The 12,773-nt window shown below is 36.9% G+C and overlaps 1 pseudogene; it reads left to right on the top strand.

Annotated features, from left to right (window-relative positions):
- Nucleotides 1-11,356: 11,356 nt before the first annotated feature.
- Nucleotides 11,357-12,554, top strand: LOC136778104 (uncharacterized; annotated as a pseudogene).
- Nucleotides 12,555-12,773: the final 219 nt, after the last annotated feature.

Below are 12,773 nucleotides of genomic sequence, written 5' to 3'. Positions count from 1 at the left end.
TCTCGAATTTCTTAGCGTGTTCCTCGAGTGTTCGGGCATAAATAACTATATCGTCCATATACACGAATAATTCGTTGCCTTGTAGACCGCGTAGTATCTGATCCATTAATCTTTGGAAGGTCGCGGGGGCATTTTTCAACCCAAAGGGCATTCTATTAAATTCGTAGTGACCGTTAGGAGTGGTGAAGGCTGTCTTTCCTTTGTCGTCTGGGTGCATTTCAATTTGATGGAATCCCGACGCGAGATCTAGAATTGAGAAGTATTTGGCACCTCCCAGTTGATCCAGGATATCGGTGATGAGGGGAATAGGATAGGCATCACCTATCGTTTTCTCATTCAATTTCCTATAATCTATGACTAATCTCCACCTTTTGTTTCCTTTTGAGTCGGGCTTTTTGGGAACAATCCATAGTGGTGAATTGTACGGTGACTTTGATTGCTCTATTATGTTAAATTCTAGCAAATTTGAAACTTGTTCTAGAATCTCTGCCTTTTGAGCAGGGGGAAATCTATATTGCCTGGTATTAACGGGAATCCGTATACCGACATTACAGAGCAAAAACTATTTCGCATGCAGCTTCGTTATTTGTTGACGGATTGTAAAGTTATTACAGGTTTTTGGAAATGCCAGAAGCTTATCTACTAAGTTACGTTAAGACAATTAACAAAAAATGAAAAAAAAAATTTGTTTAAATAAATAAATTAACATTATTGAGAAACAACAATTAAATCGCAAAATCCCCCAACGTACTTTACTAGATAATGTTCATACGTTTCCAAAAAGTCCACATAAATGCAAATCCGTCAAGAAATGACGATGCTGCATGCGAAATAAATAATGGAAGAATTTCGTGTTAGCGACTTCCCGAACACGAAATTCTTCCATTATTTATTTCGCATGCAGCATCGTCATTTCTTGGCGGATTTGCATTTATGTGGACTTTTTGGAAACGTATGAACATTATCTAGTAAAGTACGTTGGGGGATTTTGCGATTTAATTGTTGTTTCTCAATAATGTTAATTTATTTATTTAAACAAAAATTTTTTTTCATTTTTTGTTAATTGTCTTAACGTAACTTAGTAGATAAGCTTCTGGCATTTCCAAAAACCTGTAATAACTTTACAATCCGTCAACAAATGACGACGCTGCATGCGAAATAGTTTTCGCCCTGTAATGTCGGTATACGGATTCCCGTTAATGGGAATATTGTCCACCGTAAGGATTCGGTGAGTGGTAGCGCTCGTGGCCTTGAGGGGTTCGCCTGGTAGATAAAATATATCTTCAAATTCAGTGACGATCTCCATCACGTGTTCTTTCTCTTCGGAGTTTAGATGATTTAACCTTATGAGTTCCAAAATTCTCTCTGGTCTATTTTGGTTAATAGGACCGTTAGGAGAGCTAGTGGCATTCTCTTGATTATCCTCGTCTATGCTCGTATCGAATGGATACAGTGAAATTACGGGTACATCTAATTCTACGTCCTTGTCGAGAGTATTAACAGCGTATACGTAGGCGATGCCATTATCGTTAGTAACCAATGCTTCTCCTACAAGAATACCGTCTTGAATTTTTAGTGGAGGCAAATAGCTTTCTCTAAGTTCCGATTCGCTAGTCCTCACGTACATTAGGGTTTTGTGCCTAGCCTTTAAGAGGACCCTTTCCTTATCAAGGAAAGGAATGATTACTCCTCCGAGCTCCAAGTACTTATTTTTGAAATCTAATTTCCCACCTTGTTTGGTGAGCAGAGGACTTCCTAAAATTCCGGCGTAAGGGATAGGTAGTTCGTCCGATATAACATGAAACCGACAGGGTTGATTTTGGATAGTGAGATTGAGGTGACCCAGCGTTTTGGGCTGGTCTTTTTCGGATATCCCATTAAATGTATAAATCTCTTGTGAGTTGATAAGAGAGGGTTCCCTGATTTCGGAGTACTTGATGAGGTTCAATTGTGAACCACTGTCTATTAGGAATTTGGATTTTGGGTTTTTTAGTTCCTTGGAATTTAAAAGGAGAGTAGAAGGATTTATGTTCTCTAAGGCTTTGGCAAATTTACAGTGGGCGATTAACGCAGGTTGAATTTCGTTTTCTACTAATTTTGTGGGCTCGACTCCACGTTCGAACGTGGAGGGTTTTTTCCGTTTCCCGAATCTTGACTCGAGTTTTTTTGATTTTTATTTCTTTTTTCATTATTTCGAATTCGGGTTCTACACTCATCAATCGCATGACCGGCCTTTTTACAATATCTACACACAATTAGTTTCTTGTCTCCGGTCTTCTTTTCGCTATTGGAATCAGTATTTTGTGACTCCTTTTTGGGTTGCTTGTCTTTAAACCAGCAATCCTCCGATGAGTGATTGGTTCTCGTACAATGATCGCATTTGTCTCTCGTTTTCACGGTCGGAGTTGCCATCGCTATCCTAAAACTTTCCTTCGATTTGTTTGATCTAAAGAATTTCTTTTCTCGGCTTATTGAATGTCTATCGGCCAGTTTAAATCCGTCTTCTATTATTCCCTCTAGTGTCGGGTAAGAATTGCTTAGGAAATTCTTGATTATTTCCGGAAGTGCTCGATGATACAGTTTTGCAATAAATCTATTAATAAATTCCGAGGCAGACAAGCATTTATATTCTTCCGTGTATTTTATTAATATCAAAGCTAGTTTTCGAAAACGGCACGCGAGGTCGGCTATGGATTCTCCGTCTTGAAGATCGAGTTTTACTGCTTCTTCTATATGCTCTACGAGTTCATCTCCGCGACGGAAATTTTCAGATAGCGCGTCGGCAAGTCCTTGCAACGTTTCGATATTTAACGGTTTTAGTCTTTGCTGCACTTTTTCTCCGCAGTGTTTAATCGCTTGGAAAACTAATTCTTCTTCGTCAACTTTGTCCACGTATCTCCTTGCATTAAGTATTTTCTTAACTAGTCTGTTTAGATCTAATGGGTCGGTCCCGTCATAACTGGGAAGACCCTCGATTACGCTTTTAACGATGTTTCTCTGATCGGAACAACTAATATTCGCGACGGAACGTTCTCCGACGGATTGATTCCCCGAGGGGATCGATCTACTCGCATAAGGACCGTGCTCGTCAGGCATATTGATATTTAGACTTACTATTTAGTCGTGGAATAGCGAGGTGAGTAGAGTCAGTAGAGTCGTCGATGAGCGATGATACGGTGCAATCGTTGGTTGAAGTTGCAGTCGTTGGAAGAGGTTACCCAAGCAGAATTTGGCAAGGCGGCTAATTCGATGTTGATTCCAATTCAGTGTTGGATAGGCGATAAGATGCTTCATTCAGCGTTGTCCAGCGAGTTATCAAATATTATTGCAAGTCCTCGATGATTTTCCCAAAAAGCGGTATCCCAATTCTGACACCAATTGTTACGTCCTGAGTTGTGTGGTAAATTCAAGAACAGTTTTTGTTGTGGGCTCCAATGTCCGCTGCCTACCAGCTGGTAGTAGTTGTAGGAAATTCGATGGAGGATTTTTGTATTGAGGGATAACACTTAGTTGAGCAGACTTCGATGATTTTTAATGGTTTTTATTTATTAACTGTAACAAATATAAGAGAGTCTTCCAAGACTGTTCTAGTTGAAGGTACAATTAGCACTGTCTTAAAAGCTAATCGAATTAGTCGACGACGGGTTCTGGATCGTGATCCAGGGAGATGGCTAAGCCAATCAAAACATTTATAAAATTAATTCATCCTATCTTTGACCAATAAGAATTAAAGCATCTTAGAGTGAGTGGGAGGTAGAATTCTCTCACGGACTTACAGTCGCACGATGCAAGATGCAAACGTAGGTAAAGATAAGGTCCCGGCGACGGTGCCTGCAGATTCTGGCATATGGGATCACATTCAATTATCCTATTTCTTTTAATAAAATAATTTTAATTTTTAGGGATTAATTGGTTAGGGACGTAACAAGTCTGAGGAACAAATTGCGGGAAAGCGCGCCGTCATTGGGACCAAATTAGGGGTGGTGGCAGAGGAGGAAGAGTGAGAGGAGGAGGAGTGAGAGGAAGAGGAGTAGGAGGAAGAGGACCAGGAGGAAGAGGAAGAGGACGAGGTGGAAGGGGGAATTGGGAGGGGACTGGTGGTAACACCGTAGTTTATAAAAATTTCCATTTTTATTGAATAAAAATCTAAAATGAAATTATTGTAGTTCATATTTACTTAGTGCCGATTCCTCTTTCAAACACACATCACGATACCAACTTCCCACACCTTATCAATTATAATAAGTCCTCAAGGTATGAGCAAATAGTCCCGAAAATGTTAGGATTTTTCCATACAGGTATGTCCGAAGGTGATTGGTAGGAGAGGAAGGAAGAGCAGAAACAGCGTTCGAGGAGTGAGTGCGGTGTAGGAGTTGCTGTATATTCGGAGCAATGAATAAATTAAAAGATGATTTACCCTCTATATTACTCGCGAAATCACTTTAATAAAATGAAGGTTCTTAATTCTTCGATCTATTTCAGAGATCAGCTGTTCGACTTGGCCTATATTGTCTGGGTTCAACGGCCTTTAATTTTTGCTTCGGGTAATAAACACTGCGTGTTTATCACGCTGTCCTTTTCCAGCGCACTAAGCAGCGGTCTCTCTCTCGCACGCTGTTTGGATTAGCTCTTCCTTGCACAGAGAGAAAAGTCTTTCCGTATTATGTATAATTATTACATATATATAGCGAAATAAGTATATGTAATCCTTTAAATACTGCATAGATCTAGGTAGTCATAAAAACTCTTTGTTTTGATTAATTGCTTCCTATCTGTCTCTTGTGTATATTTACATTGCGAGCGCCGAATAGCTGTTCGGGAATAAAAAGCTCACAATGAAAATAAGTAATGTAATTTTACTTATATTTCAATATATGATTCTCAAGCTTATTTAGTAAATGATTTTAATAGAGAGTCTTATGTTTAGAGAAATTAATACTTAATTTTAGCGTTGCCTATGTACATAATAATACGTATCGATCTATATGTACATATACATACATTACAGAACATAATATTTCTGAGGTAAGAATTGTTGTGGTAATAAACGCACGTGCTTTCCCCTAAAGGAAGAAGGAAAACAAAGACGCGACTGAGAGAGAGAGAGAAAGAGAGAGAGAGAGGTCCGATAGCCGCTCCTTTTCGCACTCATAATATGCCAATGCTACGAGCGTTGATTATTTATCTTCTTTCTTGGCTATTGGAAAAACTTTTGAAAACAATTCAACATATAATTATTCTTCAATTTTTATTCCCTTATGACAGAATAATAATGAATAAAGCTGTCAGTTGATCGTTTATTTATACGGTATTTCAAGTTTGTATAAAGACTTTCTGTTTATAATACATCGAAGAAGCCTCGTGGCTCAGGCGGTAAGGTAACCGCGTGGCAATTCGTGGGTCCGGGTTCGATTCCCGCTCGGTGCTTTTTTTTTTTTATAATTAAATTTTTTTTTAATGGCCATTGACCTACAAAAATCAATAATAAATTAAAGAAATGCAGATTTTACGGCATTTGTATTTAAAGTAATTATTATATATCACATGCGCATTTCCTTAATTTATTATTGATTATAATAAGTCAATGCTTATAAATAAATATGCTGAAAAACATGAATAAAGGCATTGTCCTGCAGATGTAAATATCACCGAATATTGATAGATTTTTGGCAAAGCGAAGCGGAAAGATTTTGCCTCGAATCTTCTGCTAGACGGCTAACAGCGAGAAAGACAGAGAGGTCCGAGAAAGTATCTCCGCTCTCTTTTTAATCCGAGGATAGCCGAGAGCGAGCGAAGTCAGTCGACACATGTATGGATGCTTCGCTTGTGCTCGTGACCATCGAGCAGCGGTAGAAGCGGGGATGGCTCACGCAAACGAGCCTGCATTTGTGGTCGTAAGTGGAGGGGGAAATTCTGTAGACCGACGGTCTACTTTCTGGCAACACTGTTCCGTACCCAGGAGCTCTCCGGGTATACTCCCAACCTATCCTACGCAGGAGTTCTCCGCGTACACCCATCCTTTGCTCAGGAGTTCTCCCAGCACATCCTGGTGCAGGAGTTCTCCGCGTACACCCATCCTTTGCTCAGGAGTTCTCCGAGCACATCCTGGCGCAGGAGTTCTCCGCGTCATCTGCACTGCTCCTTCACCTATGCCAATGCTAACGGCCGAGTCCAGGAGTTCTCCGGACCAACGGCCATTTCTTTACAGGGATTAATGCCGATTTATTTTCAGCTCCTCCGTTGACCGCCATATTGGCTTCCGCCATATTGGCTCCCCGGGCCCACCCGTGAGGCCACCTACCGCCGCGCCGCCTACTGGTCCGTCCCGAAAGCCCATCCGAGTGGCTACCGTCCGTCGCGCCGCCTATCCGAGCCCTTCCGTGTGGCTACCGAGCGCAGCGCCGCCAACGGGCGAATTTGTCACTTGCGACCTAGCGACCGACACATTTCCGAACACACCTGCAGCGGCAGTACATAAACAACACAAACACCAATAGGTTAAGGTCATGGTGTAAAAACATTGTAAATACTTATGTTATTTATTTTTACCCAGATAAATAGTTTTTTTTGTAAACATTAAATTTGTCCAAGTTTATTTTGATCCCTCTCTGTCAATAGAACCGAACGGTTTTTGCGGCGACTAACCTCGCCTACAAAACACGTTACAAATTGGCGCCCGAACAGGGACCGAGAGCGATCAAAAGGACGGTTTAATGCCCCGACCGAAAACATCGACCGGCTTCATCTATAAGCTCAGTAAGGCGGATTTAGCAAAGAAACTTGCTTCGCTGCAATTATCCACCGAAGGAAACCGAGACGAATTGCGCGCCCGGCTAGTGGAGTATCACCTGGCGAATATTCAACCAAATACTTCGACAGCTAACGCTATGGACGAGGAATCCGATTTCAATCCACGCCAAGCGCTAGAGTGGGCACGTAAGTCCGGTATTCGCTTTGAGGGGAAAGATCCCCTAAGTTTCCTAGAAAGAATCGAGGAATTACAAGAGAGTTACCAGATTGCGGAAGCAGAGTTACTTGCCTGCGTACCGGTCCTTCTAGCAGGACAGCCTCTTTTATGGTATCGTTTAGTAAAAGAGAAATTAAACACATGGAAAGAGTTTAACACTCTCTTCCACAGACAATACCTACCGGCACGGTTTTATGTCGCCATGGAGGAAAGTATACATCAGTGATTACAAAAACCGCAGGAACGAATCCTAGATTATATCACGGGACTAGGAACTCTTATGCGCCGCCATGGGGAAATGTCCAAAGCTTCGCAACTAAATCGTTACTATTACAACCTCCAACCGGCTTATAGGAACTATATCAAGCGAAGGGAGGTACACACTGTAGCAGACCTAATCGAGCTTGGACAAGAATTCGAAATTAACCTGGATCTAAACAAAGCATTCTCCGGAAGACCCGAATCTAGGAAACCTCGATCCGAAAAAGCAGTGGCCACCGCCAGCCCTGTTTATAACTCTAAAGAATGTTGTTGGAATTGCGGACAACGAGGACATACCCGCAAAAATTGCAAACGACCTCGGAAGTTGTTCTGCTCCCGTTGCGGTAAAGAAGGAGTATACTCCCGTAAATGTCCGTGTCCGGGAAACCCCGTTGCGGGCCGAAAGGGAACCGAAGCCTCCCGGCCCCCTACCGAAGATTGAGAGACCCTCGTCCTCATATCTTACTCCGTATCGATAATCGGAATTACCGGGCCCTGATTGATACAGGAGCCACGCACTCCTATATTGGAACAAGAGTATTCCAAGAGTGCACACCATTGACCAATCCCTTGCAGGAAGCTACGCGATTGGCTAATGGAGAGAAGATTCCGGTTACGAAAACCGCCCGCTTAAAGATCCGGATAGAGAAAGTGAAGTTAAATCACATCTTCCGCATCTTACCGACCTTACCAGTAGACTTCTTGTTAGGACTAGACTTTCTGAACCGCATAGGATTCAAATGGAGTACCTCTGTTCCAGTAAAAGCATGCCTCATCGCCTCCGAAGCTAATCGAGGTTTGCACAAATGTTCTCCCGCCGAGAAAGAAAAACTGGACAAAATGGTACAAGAAGAGCTCCGGATTACCAAACCTTCCAGAAAACATACCACTTGGACCCAGCACTGCATCCGAGTAAAAACTGGACAAGAGCCCATCCGTCAACGCTATAGGACGTACAATCCTAAGCTACAGGGTATCATTGAGCAGGAACTGGACAAGATGTTAACCGAAGACGTAATAGAGCCTTCCGACAGTCCATGGAATTCCGGGATCGTTCTAGCCAGAAAGAAAGACGGAAAATACCGCTTCTGTATTGACTTCCGACAAGTTAATACCGTTACCGAACGGGATGCATACCCGTTACCGCCGGTCCAAAACAATTTGGACAAACTAAAGGGGGCCAGATATCTTTCAACAATTGACTTGAAAAATGGATACTGGCAAATTCCCCTAGATCCGGAAAGCCGACCGATTACGGCTTTCGCTATACTAGTTGAGTTCGGTATTGTGCTCTTTTCGCTCTACGGAGCAGTCCCTAGAATATCCTATTCGCTTTTTCTAGTGATATTCTGTCCATGTTGAAATGCGTTAACATATGCGTGCAAAGGAGCAAGGAGCATTACCCCCTCCCCCCTCCATTCTATCACACATTTTTAGGAAAGTGGTACCGGGAAAGTTGAGTTGACCTTAATACATAATACATATCATATACATATATTACGAGGCAGTATAGAATATATTACAAAACTTTATCCTCATTTTAATTTAATAAAGAAGGAACATCATTTTTCATTAATTGCTAAAATGGAAAATATGTGTTCTGTTATTTCTTTTTCATTTGAAATAATTATGGTCGATGATAATTCGTCTTCATCAGATGAAAAAAATCATATTCCAAAAATTACTAATTATGCAGAAGAAATTATACCAAAAATGATTGGTAATCAATTTAAATGTCATTTTCGAATGACCCAGACTTCATTTGAAGCTTTATTAAATATGGCTGAACATTTAAATCATTTAAACAATGCAAATACAAGTTCTTTTCCAATTCTTATTAATTTAAGAAAACAGTTTTTAATAATGATTTGGTATTTAGCCAATTTAGAGTCATTAAGGTAAAGCATTTATTATGAATTTTACTTATACATTTTTGTTTATTTAAAGTTTATTTGCCAAATTTTAATTAATATACTTTTTTTATAGATCAGTAGCAGAAGGATTTGGAGTTAGTAAATCTATGTGCTGGAAAGTTTTATATAGAGCATGTAATATACTTGTTGATATAAACAAAACTTATCAAATAATAAAATTGCCTAATAGAGAAAGGCAAATACAAATCACACAGGGATTTTCAAAGGATAGTTTTGTTGGTAATACTATTAAATAATTAATATTTAATTTACTTAATAGACTATACTTACTATATACTAGTGAGATCAAAACAGAAAATATATGTTATATATGTATTAATGGCAAATCTATATTAATAAAAAAAAATATTTTTTTTTATTAAAATAATCAATTTCATTAAATTTTAGGAGTTATTGGCTGTATAGATGGTAGCCATATTAAAATTAAAAGACCAAAACATAATAGTAATTCATACGTGAATAGAAAAGGCTACCATTCCCTTTTACTCCAAGGAATTTGCGACCACCAAAAACTATTTATAGATGTCTATGCTGGTGAAGTAGGATCACTACATGATTACACCTTATGGAAACGATCTGATATTTATAAAGATTTAAAGAATGGACAAGCACCTATTTTTAATGAAAATTATTTGTTAGGTGATTGGGCGTATAAATTATCTCCAATGCTTATAGTTGGTTTTAAAGATAATGGTCATCTAACAAATACTCAAAAGTTATTCAATCAAACAATTAGTAAAATAAGAGTTAAAATTGAACATACTTTTGGACTCTTAAAATCTAGATTTCGACGACTCATATATTTAGAGACTAGACGTTTAGACTTATGTGTATTATTAATTTTATCTGCATGTATATTGCATAATATATGTATTTATAATATAGATAATATTGAAGCATTGCAATTTAATGAAGAAAATGAATTAGAAATTTTTGAAAATGAAGTCGATAATAGTGAAGATGAAGAAGATTTCGAGCATGACAGCATGAACAAGGCAAATGCAAAGAGAAATGAAATAATACAAGGCTTGTAAATTTATAATCAATACTTTTATAGCCATATGCTTTATATTAAGTTTTAATTATAATTGAGTTAAATTTAATTTATTTTGAGACACTGGATATATTTTGCACTAATATATAATTAAAGAGTATATATATAACTCTTCAAGGAGAAAATATTTATTTTTTAGTGTAATTTAAACATACATATAATAATAAAAATACTTTAATTTATGCAAACATTGTCTTCTCTTGTTAAATGTTAAAAAATTATAGACTTTCATTACAATATGTTCCACAGATATATAACATTCTTAAATAAACTTTAGTTTTACAACGTTACAAACGATTTCTTAATTATACATATCACACAGAATCACAGCATTTTTTTAATAACAGCTTAAGCACTTGTTTTACTCTGAAAATCAGCTCATTATCTGTTATATTTTGATTAAATAAAAAGAAGCTTATATATTAGAAATAGAATAATATGATGGATGTCCCTTTTCAATAATTTTCACATCTTTTCTAACATTCTTTCAAAAAGACTGTTGAATTTGTCTAGCCTCTGCATTTTTTCTCTGTGTCGTCTTTCTTTATCATTCCCTATTTTAATTTTTTTCTTAACAGGCTCTACATTCTCAACAGTTGAGCAACCTGGAATATGTAAAATATTGTTATACAATGTTTTCACTTGACTTATTTATTTATTAAATAATATTAATTACATACCTAATCTGTTTACTTTTAAGCCATACCTGCTGCTACTTGTACCATCGGGTACAATTTCAGGTTTTTTCTCCATATATTCTTTTATTGGGTGCATTCAGTAGAGGTAGCGCTCCAGTAGCCATTTGATACATTCCGAATCTTTCTTCTGAATGTGCTTTCTACCGGTGCTGTATAATCTGTAAATTGAAACAGAAGCTGTACATTAGTGTACATATCAATTTGAATAGTGTATTTCTTTGCAACACTAGGCTATAATATAACAGAAATGGAACTAATTACATTAATAATGTTGGATGAGGATAATTTTAATTTAACAGTGTTAACAAATATATGCAAAGAATTATTAAGTCCTATATGTGACCATAATTATTATTATCGTAATCGAGCACCTTACAAATTACGTAATAAAAATTATTTTGAAAAAACAATTCCAAATTTTTCCAATAACCAATTTCAGCAAATGTTCAGAATGGATAGAAGTACATTTGAGGTGAGAAAAATGTATAATAAGAATGCACATATATAATTTTATTATTAACTTCTGCAAAAAATAATGTATTATTTAATTATATATATATATTTATTAATATTTAGGTTTTTATTAACGCAATTGGACACAAAATAAGTAAACGGGCAGCAAATAATTACGCGTTATTAAAAAAAAAGTTTTATTCACTGTATGGATTTTAAGCAGACCAGTCACATTTTTAGCTGCTGGTGACAGATTCAACATCCCAACTAGCTCTGGACATATAATATTTAAAGAAATAATTGATGCGATAGTTTCTTTAATGCTTACATATATTAAATGGCCTAATAATAATAATGCTAATAAAGAGGTAAGATGAACGTGTAAATAATTTAAATATGTTGAAATAGGAGTAAGATATTTTATTTATCATATTTATATATAGGTATTTCGATTAAGATCAAAAGGTTTTGATGGAGTTATTGGAGCCATAGATGGCTGCCACATCCAAATTAAACAACCATATGGAAATCCTCATGATTATTACAACAGGAAAGGGTTTCATTCCTTATTATTGCAAGGTAAAATATTTTAAATCCAATTATTCTAAGAATTAAATAAAATAAATGTTTCTTAATTGATTGTGAGTATATTCATAGGAATATGCGATAGTGAGAGAACATTTATTGACTGTTATATTGGAATGCCTGGGTGGATGCACGATGCACGAATGCTGAGAAACAGTCAAATATATAAACATTTAGTTGATACAGAAAATCCATTACTAGAAGAGAATGAACATATTATTGGGGATTCAGCTTACCCATTGTTGGTAAATTTATTAGTGCCTTACAAAGATACAGGCCATTTATCGAATTTACAAGGAAATTATAATACAAAATTATCATGTATTCGCTCAGTCATTGAAAGAACATTTGGTTTGTTAAAAGGGAAATTTAGGAGATTAAAATATTTAGACTGCAATGATTTAAATTTAGCTAAAAAAATAATAGCCGCTGCATGTGTTCTACACAACATAATAATAGATAACATGGATGTCGTTGATTTGGATGGTTTCATAGATAATGATATGACAGAAGAGGGCTATTTAGAAACCAATATTGAAGCTGCTTCTAATGATGCAACTGAAAAACGCGATAGAATCATGCATTCTTTAAGAGCTATGTAAATAAATTAATAAGAATTAATTCTGTGATATATGTGTAAGCAAAAGTAAAAGGTGTAAAATAAATAAGTAAAATAGAAAATTATAGTGTTCTTATACTCGAAAATTATTAAAGGTTTTGATAGTTTTAAATCATAGGTCGTAAATGTATTACACATTAAATATTTGAAATTAACAATTAAAAATAGTTTCAATTACATTTATTCTTACCATACGCTTGTT

Source organism: Prorops nasuta, unplaced genomic scaffold (assembly GCF_024137725.1).
Source record: "Prorops nasuta isolate Cenicafe-Biocafe unplaced genomic scaffold, Cenicafe_Pnas_1.2 PNAS00013, whole genome shotgun sequence".
Classification (NCBI taxonomy): domain Eukaryota; kingdom Metazoa; phylum Arthropoda; class Insecta; order Hymenoptera; family Bethylidae; genus Prorops; species Prorops nasuta.
This window is presented reverse-complemented; position numbering and strand designations above follow the sequence as displayed.